This window comes from Equus przewalskii, chromosome 1, assembly GCF_037783145.1.
Source record: "Equus przewalskii isolate Varuska chromosome 1, EquPr2, whole genome shotgun sequence".
NCBI classification, from domain to species: domain Eukaryota; kingdom Metazoa; phylum Chordata; class Mammalia; order Perissodactyla; family Equidae; genus Equus; species Equus przewalskii.
Window position 1 is genome coordinate 160,147,277 of NC_091831.1, and position 22,796 is coordinate 160,170,072.

Genomic DNA, 22,796 nt, shown 5'->3' on the forward strand with positions numbered 1-22,796 from the left:
CTAGCTCAGTGGCTGGCTGCCCAGCCATTTTTTGCCTGCAGTAACAGAATTGTGTTTGATATCACAAAGGAGTTTGTTGAATTGCTGCTTTTATAATTCACTCCCAGTGTCAAATGAGGTCATCCAATTTCCTCTCTGTGCTTTTGCAATAAGCAGCATAAAATTCAAGCAAAAAAGCCAGGAGACACAGAGAAAGATGGCTGAAGAGATAATGAGGCCTGTTTATTATAGTAAAGGAGACAGTGTGGGAATCTGCTAAGTCCCATGAAGGTGAAATATGCATCAAGGGACGTGTTGCTTTCTGGAAAAGAGTCACTAGGAGTTTTTGTTGTGGCTCCAATCACAGTGTGAACAAAGTTCTAACAAAATCATCTTTGGAAAAGGAACTCAGCTTCATGTTCTCCCCAGTAAGTGTTGTTCATGTGATTTTCTGATATTGACTCTCATTGAATTGAAAGTGTTTTTGGTGTTGGATGGGGAAAGTTTCTTAGGGTCTCAGACTGTGGGTAGCCTCCAGGTCCTGGGCCCTTCTGCCGTCGCTGAGGCCCAGTCCTTGGCCCTTCCACAGCTCAGCCAAAAACCAAATTCTCTCCCCCCTAGAGCTGGGAAAGTTGCTGCCAGTGTTCTGCTGCTTAAATATCAATTATCTTTTTCATTATTTATGTATTATGAAGAGTAAAAATTCATGAAACTTTGTCCAAAGTCCATTTTCAAGTCTCCCCCAGGCTTGTCCCCAGTGGACTTTGTTTGGATACATTGTTAAACCAGGTGTGATTTCTGGCTCCAACGAGATTGGTTTTGGTGATGACCACAGCCTACCTTACGACCCCTCTCCTTCTAGCCTTCAGAATAGACCTACTTTTCTCTGTTTGGCCTCTGCTAAGACTCCTGGCTCTGACGCCCAGGGCTTCTCACCTCTCTTGTTCCAGGGACGGGTGGCAAATAACTTCTTTAAGAGCTACTTTAATGCCAGAGGCAACAAAGACGGCATGTCAGCCAAGAGCAACATCTTGTGTTGAGCTTTCTCATTCTGCGTCATTTTCCGAATCCTTTTTTTCATTTAGGAAAAGTAACCCCTCCTTTTTATTTCTAGCACAGATAAGAGTTCATTGGAAGGTCACAGAGAGGGGTTTCCTCTGGAATATTTTTCACAGGCTAACAATAAGCTGGAAGTTTGCAGTCGGTTCAGAAGCACATTCTTAGGCCACATCTCCGTGTATGGAAGTTCTTATCAGCAGAATAGACAGTCAAAGCCAGAAGCATCTTAATTATTCCACATTCTATAGGGGATCAGGGAGACGGAGGCAAAGATATGCTAAGGGAAAACAAAAACTACAGTTAAGTGGGGAGGTTTCTGGGTGATTCTACCAGGGATAAAATTTAACGAGAAGAAACATCCAGAAAAATACTGGGGCCAGGCATTCAGTTTTTGTTATGGAGGCTATCACTGTGGGAATTCAGGAAACAGTCCACTTGTCTTTGGAAAGGGCACAAGACTCTCTGTGATTGCAAGTAAGTATCCCTGGCCATCCCTAGTTTTGATCAGCAATGGCTTCTTCCCTTAAATGATTTTTCAGTGTACCTAGGAATGCTTGTGCTGCCAAGAAAGTTGAGTTGGGAGCTGAGAAGTTAGTGCTAAGCAGGATGATGGGCAGGTTACTCCGACATAATTCGAAAGCCAACCAGACAATCATGAGCAGGCACGTACCTCACCCTAGCCCTGTGCGTCCAGCTTGCTCTGACCACACATCCTGACCCAGTTCCCTTCCCAGATCCCAGGAGACCAAAACCCTAGGACAAAGAACCTGAGACTCCTTAGCCTGGGGAAGCACAGGAAGGCTTGTCTGAGATCCAAGAGCCATTTTTAAATACATTGTGGGTTTCTCTTTAATTTTATTATTTTTAATCTGTCTTAGTAATACATAAAAATTTCTCATTATAAAAACAATTCAGAGGCCAGCCCCATGGCTGAGTGGTTAAGTTTGCACGTTCCACTTCGGCAGCCTGGGGTTCACTGGTTTGGGTCCTGGACGCAGACCTAGAACCACTCATCAAGCCATGCTGTAGTGGCATCCCACATAGAAGAATTAGAACGACCTACAACTAGGATATGCAACTATGTGCTGGGGCTTTGGGAAGGAAAAAAAAAAGAGGAAGATTGGCAACAGATGTTAGCTCAGGACCAACCTTCCTCACCAAAACAAAAAGAGATTCAAATTACGGATGAAGCCAACATTCACCTTGATCCCTTCCTTCAATATCAGTTTCCTCCCCAAAGGTGACCACTGGGACTGGTTAGGTGTGTTGTGATGACTTTCTGTTTGGAGTATGTTGACATGAATTCTCCTGTCTTCAAGGCAGGATGCTCCAGACATAAAGAACTCAGACTGCAGTTTGCAGGATTTCAATTAGATGTAAGGAATAGTTGCTTGAATGCAAAGGCTATTGGCAAAGGAAAGCCACCTTCCCAAGACTTCTTAAAGATGAGATAGGCCTTTGGTCAGAGAACACCTTGGCTGAAGACAGGAGGATGGACTAGATGACCTCTGAAATCCAGCCAGGTCTCTGTAGGACTCCAGGATGGTCCACCCGTGGCAAGCCTCTGTAACAGCCTTTCTCGTTTGCCTGTCATCTGGGTATTGTTACAGTCTGAGCTTTTGTCAGTGCTGCTCCTATGCTGTGAGGGGTTTGATTTTCTCAGCATCTTTGGGGTTTTTGCAAAGAGAGGAAACTCTGTGCATACTCTGGGGTCGGGAGTTCCCAGCTCACTTTTGGGAAGGGCACCAAACTCTCGGTCACACCAAGTAAGTTCTTCTTTCTGGCTAATTATTCTTCCCAAGAAACCCTTCTTCCATCATGCAGAAGCTGTCAAAACACAGGTGGTGTTTTCTTTGCTTGGTTTGTGTTGGGTGGTTCGTGATACCAGTTGGAAAACAAGGTTATTAATGCATATACTCCCTGGGGCATTGTACTTGGCTTTTCATATCCATGTAGTCTCTCCCTGAGAAAATATGTGAACCACCACGAGGAGGAAGGTCCGGGGAAAGTAGAGGGAAAAAAGGCAGGAATTGGATGAAAATAGACAAAGAGCCTACAGGAATAACAAACAAGACAGGATCCCAGGAGACTGAGCGGGAGCCACTTTGAGTGAATTTCCCAGGAGGTGCTCCTGCCAAGGCCCATTCTTTCAAGAAAAATCCCGCAAATAGAATCGGGCTGAGAAGTTGCTAGTTATTAGTATTCATCCCACATTCTAACCTAATCACAAGGAGATTGTTTTGGCCATGGGCAGTCATTTTAGGTTTTGTTTTTCTGCTTGCCTCCTCCACCTCCACCTGTCTTCCTAGAGGGCCCAGTCAAGGTTATTGCAATAGCACTGAACACTGTGTAACACCAATGCAGGCAAATTAACCTTTGGGGACGGGACCACGCTCACCGTGAAGCCAAGTAAGTTGTGTTCTTCTTTGGCTGGGCCGTTAGGGGCAGTCGATCAAATCATTAGTTTGAAAAATACTTTAATCCTGAGGATCTGCTTGGGCTCTTTATTAACATTCTTTCCCCAGGCCAAAGAGAATTGGTTCCCTTCTCTGCTTTAAAATGAGATGTGCGTGCAAATGCACACACCCCCTTGCTCTAGCTCATGGTGAGGGGCTCTCAGGAGCATATACAACATTTTTCAAAGAAAGAGAGATATAAACAATAATTGAGCCAATGAGAATGTCAGGAAGGACCTCCAGAGGGGACCCAGTGTCCTCCCCCACCACCCCTGACTAGGCTTCCCTGCACACTCCCTGGCCATATGGGATGTACTTTGGCTCCGTCTGATGGTCTAGGACAGGGAATTCCTCAGCTTCTCTCTGTAATTAATTCTAAAACTGAGCAACCCTTGCTGCCAGAAAGTACTTTCTTGCATCTGGCTTTCACTCCCCCACTACACTGCAATTTAGATCTCTGAAAAGAACCACTAGAATTTTTGGTATCTAGTTTGAGAACAAAATTTCTGCCATTGAATGTGAGACTTAGCATTGAGTTACTTCCGCAGCATCTCTGAGATGCCATGTGTCATCTCTGGACATTTTGAACCCAAGTGATTACGCATGAGATTTGGAGACAGAAAAATCTAGATTTGAATCCCGGCTCCACAAGTTTACTAACTGTGTGACCTTGGGCAAATTAATTAACGTCTCTGAGCCTCAGTTTCCCCATCCATAAGATGAGGATAAAAATAAACCTGCCCTGTTGAGTTATTGTAAGGATCAAATGAAATAACACAGCTAAAGTATTTGGTATAGTGCTCAAAACATAGAAAAAGCTCATTAAACCCTAGCTATTAATAATAATGATAAACATAGTCTCCAACACACAGGAGAGCTTTTGTTTCGCCCCTCAGGCTCTTCTGTCAAGGCTCTGTCATGCATCAGGAAAAGAGCTGGCATGTGGAGAGGGTGGAGAATGTCAGCCTGTTCTATGAAATTCTTCACCTGGGATTTGAAAGTGTCTACGTGGAAATAGAAAGAATCCTGGCTAATTTAAATACAAAATCATCCAAGTGTCAGAGGCAGGAGAGATGTTTCTGCAGAGAGCTGTGTGGCTGGAGCTCCTGAGGCTATACACAAGCCCTTGGAGCAGAAACTGAAACCTTGCACCACCCTCTCATCAAGCTGATCCCAGTGTGACTTCCTCCAAAGTACCCCAAGACGCGGGCTCCCCCATGTGAAGGGAGAGGCACAGAGAGAGGACGGAAGCTTCACAAGGAAGAGCAGCTTGTCCTAAAATTGTCCTACTCCTCTGGGTGGTGAAGCTCATGAGAAATATGGCACCTGAAAATAGCCCCTAAATGAAAATAGCCTCAGACCAGAGATGGAGGATCAGTAAAGTCTATAGGGCCAAATTGAGGCAGTTAATATTGAAGAAAAGAGGTTGAGGGTCAGGTGGGTATTGAGTCATATATCTAAATCTGGGAAAGGATGTGTTAAACAAAAGCTAGAAGGGCTGTGTTCTCCAGCTCCACCAGGATTGAAATCACAGGATGTGGCTAATACTGCAAGAAGAAAGGAGTGAGGTTAGTGGTTAAAACCTTCCTAATAGCTTTTTGAACAGTGAAAATGAACTGTCAGGAGTAGTTGCCAGAGCACTTTCTCTAGAGGGTTTTTGAAAGGAGATAGACACCCTCCTATCAGGGGTGATGGAAGCGCGGCCCCGCCTCGAGGCAGGAGGAGAAATGAGAGAACCTCTCCAAACCACTTCCCAGCCCCCAGAGCCTCTCCCTGTGAAAAAAAACTCTGGCTCATTAATGCAGAGCTGCATCCTCTTGGACACCAGGGTTGTTGGGTTAAGTTTTGGAACCCCTTTGCTTAGCGTGTCCCAAACTCCCTTTGTTCTCAGGACTAGACAGGACAAATGGGCTGGCTTTTTCACCCTAAAGCCAAAACACAGGTTCTGGGTCCTGGGTTGTTTGTGGTGTTGAGATGTGTAGGGTGTGTTGGAGGTCGGGGGGAGCTCTACACAGTTTTTGCAGAGCCCAGAGGCACTGTGGGAATACCTATGGCCAGAGTTTGATCTTCGGTAATGGAACCAGATTGTCGGTGCTGCCCTGTAAGTACAGTTAGGTGGGAGAGATGAGCCCAGAGCTCAGCGTGGGAGTGACCCAGAAGGGCTTGAGGCCTGGGTCCATTGTGACCTCAGCAGCAGGGTTGGAGAGGAAAGTAGAACCTGAGGACAGTAAGGAGTGGGAGGGATGGCTTATTCAGGGAGGAAAATCATGGACCTATGTGAATAACAGTGGAGGAATACACTGGAGCTTTCCCTTCTCAGGAGGGCTCTTTGTCAGGGAAAGCTGACTTGGCAGGTTTCTGATGCTGAGATAATCACTGTGGGGAAGGACAAGGCTTCACCTTGATCTTTGGGAAGGGGACACGGCTGCTTGTCAAGCCAAGTAAGTGGCATATAATTTGAAGTGTGCACTGAATATGATTATCTCCAAAAGAAAGACCTGCTCTCTTTTCCACGGGGGCCTCTTTGGGTCAAGAGGACATTAAAGAGGCTGAGCCCAGCAAGGCCCAGTACCTTGTCATCTTCCTCATCCTTGAAGGAGCCCTGGGAAGTGTGGAGGGGAAGAAATCCACTAGGAGCTCACCAATAACCCAGCCTTGGGGCCCGTCCATCCTCTCAAACTTCCAATAAGTAAAACCATCTGATGGCAAGTCTTCCTCAGAAGGAGATTCCACTAGAGTTATCCCCATTGCATAGACTTAAAAACTGAGGCAAGTAGAGGCCAGTGATTGATGTAGAACAGAACTCAGGGATCCTGGAACAGTTTTTCCAGTAGACTCATGAATTCAAAGCACCAGGTTATTTAAATGAGAGGGTAGCAGGGGCAATCAGCTGTAATCTGAGCTCCAGTGGTGCTGAGGACTGGGTTTGGCCTTAGGTCAACTCCTAGATGTGGTGGGTTTTTATCACTGCAGAGTCGAGAGCCAGAAGCCAGGCTCCATTAACCCCAGTGGTGCCACCCTCTGGCTCTGCTGCCCAGGAAGTGCAGCTCTTGGCACACATCATCCTTGATGTCTTGAAAAAAGAGAAATTAGAAGAGAAGGGGGGAAAAAAGCTTATATCTCATATCACACAGTTACCTCATTTTGTAGCAAGATTGTTTCCCCATGAGCAGTTTGTCTTCATTTAGCAGCTGTCTTCTCTGAGGAAGCCATTTTGTAGAGGCGTTTGTCACAGTGTGACAACTGACAGCTGGGGGAAATTGAATTTTGGAGCTGGGACCCAGGTTGTGGTCACCCCAGGTAAGCCTCGTTCCCTTGAGCCTCACCTGCTCTTAATTTTAACCCCCATGCGCCAAGTATTTCTAGGTGAGACTGTGAGAAACATATTTGAAAGGAAGTCATTTCCCTGAACAGCAATACCCAGAGCCATTAAGAAAACATGAGAGATCAGTTCGGACAGAAATATTTTTGTATAAATAGGAATTCTCATTATTCTCTATCAGTCCCGTGTGTAAGTCCTTTATTCCCCTTATAAGGAAAAAAGTTACAATAAGAAGTATAGCCATGATTCATGCTGTGGCGTGGGAGAGAGCTGCTGTGGATGGAGGATGAGAAATGTGTTCGGGAAGATTGGATGTGTTTTTGACAGGATGTGTAACACAGTGTAAATTATAACCAGGGAGGAAAGCTTATCTTCGGGCAGGGAACCGAGTTATCTGTGAAGCCCAGTAAGTATAAAAGTGTATCCCAGGATTAAACAATGTCTGTGGATTAAGGGCTGATTTAGCCCCCAATTGTATACTATATGAAAAATGTTTAGAAAGTATGTATGAGCATCACATAGAAGGAGGACAAAAGTTTCTTTGGCTAGGATCTGACATCTTGGTGCAAAACGGGCCGTGTAGGAGAGTCTCTGGGAATGGCTCCCAGAATATATGCAGTGGAACTAAAGATGTGTGACTGATTACTTGTGGTATTGGCTACAATCTGCAGCTCTGGATTTGTACAATAATTAGTGACAAGACTAACAAACCTCTAAGGTACTGTTCTTTTTTGGCTAAGATTATGTCGACTTACAGGAAAAACCTTGTAAATAATGATCATTGACCAAAATAACTGTGATTAGCCTCTCCCAAAGTGTGAAAATCACTTAAAAAATTTTATTCATAAGTACTGTGGGATACTTTCTGTTTCTGAAACTTTAGGCCCAAAATGTGTACAACATAGCCTCATGGAGCAGAGAGAACCCTTAAAATCATTCTTTCTGATTATCCCCATTTATGGAAAACTGAGGCCCAGGGAAGAGGCTGACATGGCCCCACAGAGTGTGTATGGCTCAGCTAAGACTAAAACTTAAGTCTCCAGTTTGCCAAAACTGTCTCTATCATTAATTCTCCTGGCCTGAAGTATAAGGAGTCTGCAGGACTCATCTGACATATTTTTGTGCACCTACCCTATGCCAAGCTCGGTGCTCAGACCAGGGACCGATCAGGGAACAAACTCAACATGATATTGCCCTCAGGGAACTTACATCTTGGAATTGGATCCCATTTGTTCCCTCGGATATGACAATCCATATCCTGATCCTTCTTGGACATGACACTTTTAGACCATCCTTACTAACTTAGGAAATATTTAAACTAATTTTTGTTGCAGTTTTAAAGTCTTTTAGCAGCTAAATCAACAATAGATACCACCTTAGTCATGAGAAAAGAAATGGACCAAAAGTGAAGTGGAAAACTATCAATTTCCCTCATAATTTGGTCATTATGAAATCATTTTATCAATATATCAAACTAGTGGCTAAATTAACTGGATAGCACCAACTCTATACCTCATTTAGATCCTGTAGACTCAGTCTAAGGAGGACTCAGGATCTGGGCAGTTTCCTGGTGGCATAACACAGTGACACCCAGAGTGGAGGAGAAATATTCTCTGTCCTGAGCTTTGTGAGTCTTCTTAGATGAAAAGATGTGAGTGCTGGTTTGACATCTAAAATCAGAGAGCACTTACTCTACATATCTATTGAAAGCATACATTTGATGCTTAGACTCTACAGCAGAAAGTGGAAAGCAAAGATTTCCCTAAAAGAAAATGGAACTGTAAAGACAAAGAAGGATTTATTTAGGATTTGTAGACAGGCAATTTGGTTAGTCTAGATCAAACCTAGATTGACAATAACTTAGGCCAAATTCATAAAGTAATTGCCAACTCTTTACTCTATGCTCTGCCAACCTGGCCTATTTGATCTGGTTTTTGTTGTTGGGCATATCACAGTGCTTATTCTGGTTCAGGCTGGCAACTGACCTTTGGATCCGGGACCCAGTTGACTGTTGTACCTGGTAGGCTGCCACGATTAAATACTATTTTCACTGACTTATTAATCTATAAATGTACACTGTACTTATATGTAACTTAGGCCTGGGGTTGAGGGTTGGGGAGAGACACTAACAGCACATATTTGAAAGGGTTATGTAAGAAGAGAATTATTTATCAAACACCAAAGGGAAGGAGAAACCTTTTCGCTAAGGTTGGAATAGGAGTTGATGAAAATGAGTACAGAAGCTACACTAACCTAGAAGCATTGCTGAATAATAGATCCCATAAAGGGAACCTCTGTTTCTCATAATATTTTCACTAGAACCAGACAAAATGCTGCAAGATGGTTTTACCAGGAACTATTTTAAACCAAGTCTAGTTGGCCAGCTGCATTTCTAGCCTGTTCTAGCTTATTTCTTCATAAGTCGGCAAACACAAAGGTGCTTATTTAAGGTATTTAAATGAAGCTCTATTTCTTTAGCTCTCTGGTGCCCTTCCAGCAATGCATTCCTGTAACACACTGATTATCATTTCTACAAGTAAGAACAAGCAAGCCCCTTGCCCTCCAAAACTGCATAAATATTATAATTACTTGGCTTAAACTGAAGTCACCTCTATTCTATTTCTCATAACTGTGTTCATTTGTTGAGATTTGTTGAAATCCAAACTGTGTGGGTGTCTAACTGTTGACACTGAGGTTTCCTTTCTCTTGAAATTGTCAGCAAAATATTTTGCCCATAAATAATGTTTCATCTAGACTTGCAAACGACAGCCAACACTAAGTCCTCTTTTTCCCCCCCTTGTTACAGAGAACATGCAGGCAGAAAGCAAAAAGAAAGCCAAAATGTACAGTTTCATTGTGGGGGCTAGGGGTGGGGGGTGTCAATGTGGATGTTAAAGTACATTTGGTTATATGATGTAGACACTCTGACAGATAGGATATAGTGATCTTGTTGGATCATGCAAACAGAATACAGCTAACTAGTTGAAGTGGTTCAGGATGTCATTAAGAGAAGCTCAGGTCATGTTGTCAAGCATAGCACAGATCCAGGTACAGACTCAGAGAAAGAAACTTCCAGATAGCCCTGGAACAAAGGCAGAATAAGGATTTTCCTCACAACCCCATCCACTTGAGGAGAATTTTCATTTATAATTAGGAAAAGAAAAAGGTAAAGAGCATTTACTTGCAGAGTCCTTATTCAAATATCGTGTGTATGGAGCACAGAAGACACAAGAATGAACCCAAGCAGAAAACTAAATTGATAAAACCACTGAAGAAAATCAGTTGCCCTTACCTTGCCTGTCTCTGATAATGAATGTGTCCTCTTGGCTCATTCCTCACTTTGGTTCCTGAATTTTCTAGGGAAAGAGCAAAAAATTGGTGAGGTTGGGTTAGTAGTGGCCTAACTTGGTTAATCATCTCTGGATAACACACCTCCCTTTCAGGAAGTCTCAGGAGACTTTTTGTAATGGTAGTAAACATGGTGTACAACTATAACAGACTTTACTTCGGATCTGGGACCCAACTCAGAGTAAAGCCAAGTAAGTTGTAATTGTCTAGAAGAAAAAGTTACCAGCATATTATCTAAATCCCTCTTACCAGTCTGGATTGTTTTGAGTTCTTTTATTTCGTGTTTTGGGTCCCCACCCATAACATTTTATCATTCCTTTTTCTCATGTCTCTTAAACAGATTTAAATGTAGTAAATAAATCCTATGATTCAGTAAATATTCTGAAACCACCAACCACACTCTTGGGATAGTATCCTATATAAGGAAAATTCCCAAATTTTAACTATTGCTACTTTTACTAGTTGACAAAAGAGCATTTGGATGTAATTTAAAGTACCTATGAATGTCTAGGATTTCAGACAGGAGATACGACAGATTAAAATTACATGTATTTTTAAAAGATGAAAAGAATTAGATAGGCCTGCTGATAATCTAATAACTAACATTTATTGGATACTTGCTATGTGTGTAAATGCCTCTCATTCTTTAACTCATTTAACCTTCCTAATAATCCCCTGGGATAGATGTTATCATCCTCACTTTCACGGATGAGGAAACTGTGAAGATAAAAAACAGAAAGAGGTTAAAATAGTTACCCAAGGGCTCAGAGCACATGGGGATAGAGCTAGACCAGGAGGCAGCCTGCCTTTCCCCTCAGCCCACTCTCTTAACTGTGGTCTTGACGAGGTTTGTGTAGGAAGACATACCACTGTGCATATAACTACAAGTTGACCTTTGGAGCAGGAACCACAGTAACTGTAAGAGCAAGTAAGTAAAAAGGAAAGTCAGAATAATTTTAAAACAAAATGGTGGGTGCGATTACGAGCAATTTCACCTGGGAGGTGCAATAGTCGGTAACTAAATTCTAAAAAGCTTTCCCAGTTTGCATTAGGATCACATCCTTTTATACACTTTCTACTTGTCTCCCTCACCCCCTCTTCCACCCTAGAATAGCTCTCCTCCTCAGGTATGCCTTCGCAATGATAAATTTATTGAGGGCATGGGCTTCATGGTCAGATAAAAACCAAGCTAACTACCTGAAATTATCTCAGATCCCTAAAAAAAATAAGAGGGGGTGTCAATGGACTATATTAAGGTGAGATATAACTCTTTTCAAATATTTGAAGAGCTTTTCAAATATTTCAAATATTCCTCCGTGTAGAAGAGGAAGGGGTTACTATGGAAGGCAAAAATCAAAACCAATAGTTGAAAGAAGACGTGTCTCAGCCTCCTATGGAATCTTTTTGAACAAGTAGACTGTCTTGCAGTGGAAAGGCTGCTTTGTGAAGTGCAGAACTCTTCTTCCTTGGAGATCTTCATGCTGAGTCCTTAAGGCTAACCAGGAGATGTTATAGAAGGGATTTCTATGCCGTTTTTGATATTGGACTGACTCATCTCTGGGCTCCCTTTCAACTCTAAGTGCTAAGATCCCATGACTCAAGCTTAGAGGATGAAAAGGTGAGCTCATACCTATGCTTCTATTTTTATTATTTTGATAGCCAAAGAAATAGGTCATCAAATTATTCATGAGCTAACAGTTATTTGGGATTTTTATGCCTAGAAGATGGTGGTGTATGATTTCCCAGTGCAGTAAATGGGAAAATAAAGGAGGATATAAGGAAGAAATAAAGAAAGAAGAGAAAAGGGGAATGCCTGGAGGGAGGACTAGAGGTTGAAGGAGGGAAATGAGGTGATTTTGCAGAGGACAGATCTAGTCTATCAAGTTTTCACAAGTTCGGCTTTGTAAAGGGATGTGAACATAATGACAATCCACGTAAGTGAGCGGCCTTTTATCCTGGGAAATACGGCGAGGGAAGCAAAGTTCCTTCCAATTTAAACACTCTCAAAAGGATGCGTAATTGCTTTCTGATGGGAAGGGCCTCTGAAGGTGGGAAGCCCATTGTTACTGCAGACCGTTTGTCCCCTAAGAGATAGCCTCTGAGGACTGGCTGTCCAGCTTAGACTGGCAGCTACACAAGAAAAAGATTTAAAGCCACTTAAAGAGGATGGAGGTGAATTTTCAACCCTATCCCCTAGGGCAAGGGAGAAAGTGTTTGGAGAACATTAGAGCCAGGTTCATGTAAAGGGGGCCAGCACTGTGTCGACAGAGGCTCAAGCGTGGGGAAGCTGTACTTTGGAAGAGGAACTCAGCTAACTGTGTGGCCTGGTGAGTGGGTTATTTTCTACTCCGGGAAAACATTACTGTGAAGAAATTGAAAAGGAAGATGAATGAATTCCATTAGACTTGCAACTAAGGGAACATATGTATTGCCCCTCCTAAGAGACCCTCCCTCCTTAGGTAGACTGGAATGGGGAAGTGGAAGGAAGTTTCAGGATAACCTAGGGTCCCATTTAGGAACCCTGAAATCTGAGAGGAGACTGTGTTCATCCCACCAAAGGCAAAGGAGAAGGGCAACCACATCCTAAAACACCCACTCTGGGCCACACACAACACTTGGGGAAGGATATGGCCTTCAACCCAGAATGGGCATGCCAAATTGGAGGATAGGTATACAAGGTTTATTTTTCTTGAGTCTTATAAGTCTTGGCCATTTCCTTGTTAGAAGCTCCATTGACTATCGTGCTCCTTTCTTATCATGAATGACCTCTCCATCATACTCTGTAAACTTTCTGCAAGAAGCCTTCTCACTCCCTTTCTTAATACTAACCTCACCAATGGATGGGCTCCAGAATAGGGAATCAGGGTCTGAAACTTGGACCAAGAAAAGCAGTGCTGGTCCACAGTACACAGCAGCTCAGAGTGTCTGGGTGGACCCAAGACTAAAGTATTCTCCTCCTCTTTGGGGTCTTCCTTGGGCACTAAATTGAATATAGAGACCCTAACAGTGCACACCTGCATATGAGTGTGTTCATCAGCATTTCCACTCTGGATGTATGAATAGCCCGACGCTGAAGGTTCCCTGAGCTTATTGGGCTTCCCATTCTCAGGTTCCTTTGTGGGTTAAAAATGACCAAACAGGCCCCTGAATGAGATTGTGGATGAGAGCTACTATCCTTACTCACAGATCCAGGTCCAAACAGCCAAAGCAGAGAAGTAAGTAAATAGATGAAAGTGCTAGACCCAAATAAGTGCCGGGTTAAAAGTATTCCAGCTCTATAAAGTGGGGACAGCGCTAGGAGACAGGATTACCCTAAACATCATAACCCCTCCACTTTGCCAAGGCCATAGGACATATCTTTTGTCAGGTATCTACAGAGTGTGATGTCCTGGGTCCCTGTGGTTTTTGCTGGGTCTCAAATCACTGTGTGACCAATGCTATGGGGAACAAGCTAACTTTTGGAGGAGGAACCAGGGTATTAGTCAAGCCAAGTAAGTACCGGCGCTTGAGCCACAAGTCTGTTTCCAACATTGAAGCAGGAGCCCAGTTATCAGTTTTAAATTGAATGTGTTGTGTTAGTCTAAATTAATCTGTCTCAAACTTGCCTTAAAAATGTTTACTCTTGCTGTTATGCATAAGCACATATGTATGTACGAATTTAGTGTGGATATAGGATATTGCTATCTTGATATTTTCTAGGGTCTGCCTTCTTAAGAGAAGGAAAACAGGGGCCAGCCCAGTGGCACAGCGGTTAAGTGTGCATGTTCTGCTTCCACGGCCCAGGGTTTGCCAGCTCGGGTCCCGAGTGCGGACATGGCACCGCTTGGCACACCATGCTGTGGTAGGCATCCCACATATAAAAAGTAGAGGAAGATGGGTACAGATGTTAGCTCAGGGCCAGTCTTCCTCAGCAAAAAGAGGAGGATTGGCAGCAGATGTTAGCTCAGGGCTAATCTTCCTCAAAAAAACAAAAAAAGAGAGAAGGAAAATAAGGTACTTTCCTTATTTCTTCACATCTCTTATCTAATTGTCTTGAGAGGCAGAGGAAGGTGGAAAGGGGTGATTTTATTCAGAGTGGTTAAGTGATTTGAACACAGTCACAATAGCAGGGCAACAACCCACATTTTCTAAGGTTCAGTATATTGCTGTCCGTACCAGGCTGCACCCTCTATAACCAGCATTATGATTTATCTCCTCTGGCTCTCATTTTTCCCAATTAATGCAAGTGAAATATTGGTAACTCTTATCTCCTGGTTCACAGAAAGCATGTGAGGATTAAAAAGACATTGCTCTGAAAAGGAGTTAAGCTGGAGGCTTGTTTGGAGTTTTGGGGTTTTGGGTGGGAGGAAAGAGAGAAGTATTGTTTTTGTTGGTGATGAAATTGTCTTTTTCACTGGGGAAGTGAATAAGGAAAGGAAGGATACTTGAAAGGCAAGATGATATGATCAGTATAGGAACATGTACAAAATAAGTCATTAAGGTGTTCATCTAGGGGCCAAAGACAATGTGAACCTAGTCTAGCTACTCACCAACTTGTGGGCCTGGGGAGACCACTCAAGATCTCTAAGCCTCAGTTCATCTACAGTATGGAGCTTATGATTCCAGCTCTGCCTAGCTCAAAGGATTTTGTAAGAGTCAAACAAGATAATATATATGAAATCTCCTTGAAAAGTATGGGCAGTCACATGATTCATGATTTTTAAAAAGTCAGATTTTATGAAAAATTCCATTGGAGAATTGGAATGAATTCCACTGAGAGTGAGCAAGCTTCATGGACTTTGACTATGGCAGAGAATGGATTGAACTTGGATATACAATGAACCCTTCTAATTATGAGAAAATAGAAGATGAGATTTGGTGAGCAAGACTGTCCCTGAAAATCTTCAAGAACCTGAGACTACTTAGGAGATAAATGTGTGAGGTTGGGAGCTTGTAGTAAATAGTTTCTGAGGTTCCCTACCATTCTGAAGAGTGTGTGAGTTTAAGACTTTTCTTGAGTTTACCTAAATATGTGCTTAGTGTTGAATTGGGTTTCAACCAAGTGAGAGAACCCTGGGAGAATTCTTATGTTTGAAAATGAAGCACCCTTTGGTTTTTGTGGTAAAATGGATCACTGTGGGGTCTTCAAGCGCCCAGAAGCTGGTTTTTGGAAGGGGGACCATCTTAAAGGTGAATCTTAGTAAGTATTGCTATGAATTCTGGACTTGATTAGTTATTGAGACATGTAACAACCTTTTTTGGAAATCTAAGTAGACTGCCAAATGTTCTCAATTTATTCAGATTTAATGGGGTGCAGAGCACCCTCCAAGCCCACTCCATCCTAATTATAAGGCCTCATTTTGCTAGGTAACAGTTTGCATCATTTGCCAACTTAATAGGGAAGGAGGATGGAAGCGGTCTCTTCATCTCAGTGGCCAGCTCCATCAGAAAAACTTATTCTGAGATGCCAGCACCTTCTCTTCCAGTTGGCATCCTCTTATAACCTTGATGCCCTTAACAGCCAGTTCCACAGTTTCCAACTACCCAGATAACATCCCAAAGCCACTTGGGAAAACCCTCTGTTTCACATTATCTTTTCTGACCAGGAATTTACATGGTAGAACTAGATGTAGTATTTCAGCAGGGAGAAGGCATGATCTAAGTGTCCATGTCTGTGGTTGACACTGTGCGATTTGGAGCCAGGCTTTGATCCTTCAGGCCTTCAATTTGCTTATCTGTAAATAGAAGCAATGATTAATTTCTCAATGCCTGGACCCCACTTAAGACATCACCTTCTCAGAGAGCCCTTTCCTGCCCAACCAATGTAACAAGCCACCAAAAACAGCTACCACCTGGTTGTTCTCTGTCCCAATATCCAGCCTGATTTTATTCATGCACTCTCATCACTTGACATTGTATTATCTGTGTATTTGTTTATGTGTGCCTCTCCCTAGACTGTAAGCACCATGAGACAGGGACAGTGTCCAAACAGCTCTCCACCTTATCCCCAGTGCCTAGCACAGTGCCTTGCACCTGGAGGTGTTCAGTGAACAGTTATTGAGTGAGTGGAGGACCTACCACCATCTACCCTCCTTCTCACAAAGTAACGGAGCTTTGTCATTGCATACCCAAACACCAAAAGCTCATTGAGTTCTTTGCCAAGGGCAAGGACAGAATACAAGTTTCCATTGTTTACAATGATATACAAGGTAAAGTGAGTGGGCAAGTGCGTGAAGTATTTGCAGGGGCTCATTTCACTGTGCCTATCAGGGAGGAAATGCATTGATCTTTGGGAAAGGAACCACCGTATCAGTGAGTCCTAGTAAGTACCTGGTTATTATTGATTATAATGCCTATACTTATCCTGCAGCCTTATATTGCACAGGTGACTAAATGTGTCCTCATTCCTTAACTCAAGAAGTATTGGGGTTTAGTGATGAAAGCCACTAAAACAAAATGAAAAAGATGGATGCTGTCCCCCATCCCAAATACTCCAACTATATCCCATGTTCCACTCCATGCTCACAAAATTTTTTAAAATACATTAAAGTGATAAAAGAAAGAAAGATTACCTACAGTGATAAGAGCAATTTGAAAAACACTGATAAAATGAGATTGTATACAAGTATTGATTCCTAAGTAAAAATGAGGATCAGAGCTGATATCTTTTGGCTAGTAAAACAAGATTACTTGGTGAAATTTCGCAAATCTTTTTGAAGAATGTAAGTGTTGTCTAGAGAGTTGTCTTGACAGTTGTCTCCGTCAGAATTGTCTAGAGAATATCACTTGGACTCTTCCCAGGCTTTCCCCTACATCACTACTATTATGCCCTGAAATGAGATTTCACAGGCTTAATTCCATGGCTTAGTCTTTATTCCAGTAATAAAAGAGGGGGAATCCCAGCCAGAGCTCCTAGGAGGGAGGATAGATGCATGCTAATCACATTAATCTGTTATCAAGGTAGCTGGAGCACTATTGTCAGGCAGCACCGTGCTGTGATTTATAACACATTCATCTTTGGGAGTGGGACAAGATTATCAGTAAAACCCAGTAAGCAGACAATATGTCACTAAAGTCGGAGGCTTAATGTGGCTACTGAGGCCCATTGAACTTACTACAGTATTTGTAGGGCCCAAGTGTCAAGAAGTTAATGGTTTATGCAGACTTAAGTGCATTCTGATGTAGAAAGAAATGTTAAAGTAATGGTACAGAGGATAAAAGAATCTAGTTGTGGAGAAAAATAGGCATGTGGATGAGCCAAAAATAACAGACTGAAACAGCCCGGTCAGAGAGCTGATCCTAAAGAAAAAGGCAGAAAGTTTGGCTGAATACTTCCAGTTCCTCCAAGACTGGCTTGATTAGTGCATCTGGGCCACAATTTCTTCATCTGTAAAAAGAAAATGTTTAATATCACCTCATAGGTTACTTTAAAGATAAAATAAACTAATATATGTAAAGTATTTTATAAATCGTTGAATACTATACACGTGTAAGATGTTATTTGTCTTCAGAACAAAAAGAAAAGGCTAGGAGTGGTAATATAATTATTTCAATATATGTAGGATCTTAGTAAAATAGCTGTTTATATGTGAATCTATAGCCATAGGCGTTGTTAAAAACCACTCTCTCTTTTACTGAAGTACAGTGACTTGAATGCTACCCAAATGAAAATGGCAGGAGAAAGGATGCCATTTTGTAAAGGCCTACATTACAGTGTGAATTTGGGGGTAGCCAAAATCTTGTCTTCGGAACTGGAACAAAGCTCCAAGTCACCCCAAGTAAGTCTAAATTCCCAAGTATTTCTCCTTCCTTATGTTGTCTCCTCTCAGATTGTAACATTAGGATCACACAAGGTTATAATAGGTCTTTTTTGGCTATTTCCAGGATATTTAAATAAAGAGATCGTAGAAGGATCCCTCATCTATCCTTTAACATTCTAATAGTATGGTTCCATCCAAGTCATGTTCTTTCTTAACAGAAAAGAAAGCAAAGTCATTACCTATTATGTCAATAGAAAACTGTAGATCTGCAAAGGATAAGAACTAAAAAGAAGACAAGTGGTGTTTTTTACCAGACCTGAAGCAGACTGAGTGTCCCTTAATCAGAGGGACACCTAGCTTTGGGGGTAGAGCAGGAGTAAGTAACAAGGTTGCCACTCCAGTAACTAATAAGGCTACCACCGAGCCGCTGAGGTTGCAAAATGAGTTGACTAGAGGGAGCAGGAAGCTGTCACTCATAGTGATCTGGATGCTATTCCATGAAGTTTCAGACTGATTGAATTTAAAATTAGGAGAGACACTATGCAGGAATCTCAAACTTGATAACTGTAGTGGAGACAAAAGAAGGACGATTGGATACATAGAGTTGCAAATCATGAGTTAGATGGTGATAGACCTAGAGATGCAGGTAGACAGAGACCTCATTTTAAGTGCTGCACAATAAATGCCCAAATTTGAGTCAAATGGCCTGTGAGTTATGTGGAATGTAAAAAGAAAGTTAAGGTGTAGCCCCTTTGTAAGAGAAAGGGCCATATCCTTCCTGTCTTGGGTATGAAAAGGCTGTGTGGACTTGTGGGTGTTTTTGGCTGACTAGGAAACACTGTGGGAAGGATGGAGGCTATAAATGGATCTTCGGGAGTGGGACTAGAGTGCTGGTCAGGCCTGGTAAGTGGAATATTGGAGAAATAATGGAAAGATTAAGGATAAAATGTCTTCTTGTCTCGAGAAATGATCGTGTAATGGAGGATGAGCTGGAGTTTGGGGGATCACTCTTACTAGAGTTCTGATGTCTGGTTCTGGCAAAAGAATTAACCCCAACACAGCTGCAGTCTCACTCTGGTACAAACAGGGAAGGGGGTTCTTCTCTTGTAGCTCCTCTAAGATTTATCTGTCTTATACTAAAAAGTCTCGTGCATCCAGGCTATTTATGCCTTTGGTAGCAGTTCTGCTTCAACCTGCTTAGCCTCAGATCATTTGTTCTTTATCTGTAAGATAAGGATAATATCTAAGCTCATTGCGCAGCTGTGGCCTGAATAATACATGTAGATTATTGACCTGCTTGGCATGAAACAGGTTCTCCATAAATGATGATTTCCCTTCCCCTTCCCTCAGTAGATCAGAGGTTGAAAAGCCCAACACTGCAGGCCATTTGTGTATGGGCGTTTACTATAGTGTGAATACAGGATACAACCAACTCACCTTTGGAAAGGGGACCATGCTTCTAGTCTCTCCAGGTAAATGGTGACCCCATCCCGCCCTTATTTTCCCCTTATCTGGTTTAAGGCTTCTACAGGTACTTACTGTGTTTTAGCCTTGTGGATGCATCATCCTTGTGTTATTAGTTGATCTATAAATTTAAGGTTGAGCCTTCATGGAGGACTTTTAAAAGTAAAAATAGCCAACAGAAGAGTTGGAAATAAGAGTAGAATTAAGTCCCTAGGTCAGAATGGAGTAGAGACGATTGCCAAGATGATTAGGACAAACCTGGTTTCTTCAGAAATAGCCTGGCTTCCTGTTTAAGGCCTGGACTGCAGTCTCTCCCCAGACGTCCCTCCCACCCCTGGTACCCTCTATATCCTGAACTTAGCTGTGGGATCTTGGACAACCTGTGACACACACAGCTCCAGAAATCTTTCATCACTGAGAAGCTCTGCTTATTAAAACTGAAAGATCCTTGACAGCAGAGACTCTTCTTATATCCCATGAAGTGTCTAATATGGGCCTTTTACAAAGCAAGTGCTGATAAATGCTTGTTTAATTGAAATCAAACACCCGAAGAAATCAAGTTTTCAGACCAAAGGGAAGAAGAGAATAAAGCAAATGACCCACTACCTTCAGTATGTGGTGAGGGAAAAACATGAGGTTTGAGGATCAAAAAGACCCATGGTTTTTTTTTTGGTTTCTTTGTTGTTTGTTTGTTTGTTTGTTTTTTGAGGAAGATTAGCCCTGAACTAACAACTGCCAATCCCCCTCTTTTTGCTGAGGAAGACTGGCCCTGAGCTAACATCCATGCCCATCTTCCTCTACTTTATATGTGGGACGCCTACCACAGCATGGCTTTTGCCAAGCAGTGCCATGTCCACATCTGGGATCCGAACCGGCAAACCCTGGGCCGCCGAGAAGCAGAACATGCGAACTCAACCGCTGCGCCACCAGGCTGGCCCTAGACCCATGTTTTGGTCTCTGCTACCAACTAGCAGTGTAACTTAGAGCAGATCTCTTGCCTCTGGGCCTCAGTTTTCTCATCTGTAAATGGGAAAGTAGGTCTGGATGACCTCTGGCCTCCTAGCACCAGCAACCTATGGATTTATTCCATTTGGGGTAAGGGGAGATTTTTTCTCATATGAATAAGTCGGAAAGCTATCTTAAATCTTGAGTGTTTTCTAACTCCTTAGAGTAAGCCAGGAAAAGGGGTGAAGTGACAGAAGGGACTTTATTGTGAGGCATCAGACACTGTGGGACTCATGGGAAGGAGGAAACAAATTCATCTTCGGGACAGGCACCTGGCTAAAAGTGGAGCTGAGTAAGTGTGAGAGTCGATGGTAGTTACAAAATATATTCTGGTGACGGTAAATGGGAGAAATAGAGATGTAATTTTTGTATTTTTTTTGTTTGTTTTTTTGGTGAGGAAGATTGGTCCTGAGCTAACATCTCTTGCCAATCTTCCTCTTTTTACTTGAGGAAGATTGTCACTGAGCTGACATCTATGCCAATCTTCCTCTATTTTGTATGTGGGACACATCTACAGCATGGCCACAGCATGGCTTGATGAGCGGTGTGTAGGTCGGCACCTGGGATCCAAATCTGCGAACGCTGGGCCGCTGAAGCGGAGAGTGTGAACTTAACCACTATGCAACCAGGCCGGCTGCTGTCATTTGTATCTTATTTAGAATTAACTACAATCTAGTGCTGAAGTATTAAGAATTGTGGCACCCAGATAAATTAGTCAAAGTATTCAAAGACTATATAAGCATATTTTCTTTGGGGTGGAATTTAGCAAACTTTTCCCAACAGATGAGGCTAACAGAAGCTCTGTCTAATATCAGAGTTTTTAGCACTAGAATTGAGCTAAATGGAGCCTGATAGAGGGAAAAAGCTAGAAGAGCAGAAAATTGCATGGCCATGATCTAATAGATCCTTTCTACTTCCGCTGCCATTGACTCAGAGACAAACTGGCGGGAGGATATTCAAGGTCATTTTATCCGTGCCCCAAGTGAGCCATACCGAGTTCACTCCGGAGACTGTGTCCCTTGGACACTAAACATGGTTCATGAAGAGTCAGTGAAGTGCAGAAAAAGGAGCCAGGTCTTCTGGTTTCAGTCTAGAGTTCTAGATTTGACTTGGCCCCAGCTAGCAGTGTGACATTGAACAAGTCATTGCCCCTCTCTGTGCCTCAGACTCCTCCAGTGTGAGCCGAGAGGGCCAAAGCACTCAAAATCTGTGGTTCTGTGATTTCACTCCTATGCCACCCTAGAGTTTACATGACTCTAGAGTACGGACTCATGGCTGTTTCATAAACAAATTCTGTAACCCTAAGGAAATAACCTTGTTAATCAATAATCTAACCTAACCTAGAAATAATAACCGCCTTCTCAGCGCCTATGATGTGTGAGTACAATGCTAGGTGCATGATGTATGGTATTGCTTATTCTCAAACAGCTCTGTGGGGCAGAGAGCAGTATTGCTATTTCACAGAAGAGGAAACTGAGGCTCAGAGAAGTTATTGCCCAAGATCCTGGGTGAGTGAATAGAAGGGTCTAAATTCAAATGAGGATCTTCCTGCATGATCTCAAAGCCTTGCTCTTTCACCTACATTATATCACAGACCCTGTGCCAGGGCTCACTTAGAAATGAAAGATGATGCCAATCACAATGAGGAAGGAAATACGTGGAATTTATCTTTTCTATTCTTAGATACTGCCATGACTTAGAGACGGAGCTTTGGGAAATCTTGACTTGAATGTCCAAAGGATCCTCTTCCACCTTTAATGAAGAAACAAAAAGTATAAGGGCTACTGGGAGCAATGGAGAGGAAAGAGAGGAGCTGGCAGCAGCCACTCCGTGGTGGTTCTGACTCTCCCTTTCCCTCCCTATGTCTGTATTTTCCCCGGGTAGACCAGTCACCAGAGTAACTGATCTGCAATTGCCTAACTCATTTGTGAGTTACAGAAAAATGCAACGTTGAGGGCACTTTGGACATGGCCAGATCATAGAACTTTAGCTCTGAAAGAGAGCTTAGAAATCATCGAATTCAGACTTCTTTATTTTTCCAATAAGGAAAATAAGACCCAAGGATGTTGGTTGAATTCTTCAATATCATGAAGTCAGTGAGAACTAGAGCTGGGACTAAAACCTGGGGATCCTGGTCCCTGGATCTCACAGAACAGTGACTACTGCTTGGTGAACTTACCTTCTAGTGAGTAGGAGGCGTGAGATATGTTCATGAACAGGAAAAAGACAAATGGGATTTTCTAGGGGAGTATAAAAAAGTCCTCCTTATTATTAGCATCTTCCCATCAGCTCCCTGGACCTGCTCTCCAGCTGTGGTCTAAAAATTGAAGGAGGAGGAAATGGCCTATTTTGTGAAAGCACAAATCACTGTGGGAAATACTGGAGGCTTCAAAGTTGTCTTTGGGACAGGAACAAGACTATTTG

At 42.6% G+C, this 22,796-nt stretch overlaps 1 long non-coding RNA gene and 1 gene segment (V, D, J or C); one reads left to right on the forward strand and one right to left on the reverse strand.

Moving 5' to 3' along the window:
- LOC139077692 (uncharacterized) overlaps nucleotides 1-10,178 on the reverse strand; it is a 101,034-nt gene extending 90,856 nt beyond the window's left edge. For both annotated transcript variants that reach the window (XR_011530199.1, XR_011530198.1), the window contains exon 1: nucleotides 10,109-10,178. This is a non-coding gene — a long non-coding RNA (uncharacterized lncRNA). The remainder of the gene's footprint in view (nucleotides 1-10,108) is intronic.
- The window catches only part of LOC103543748 (T cell receptor alpha chain MC.7.G5-like), a 440,107-nt gene that overhangs the window by 399,870 nt on the left and 17,441 nt on the right, over nucleotides 1-22,796 (forward strand).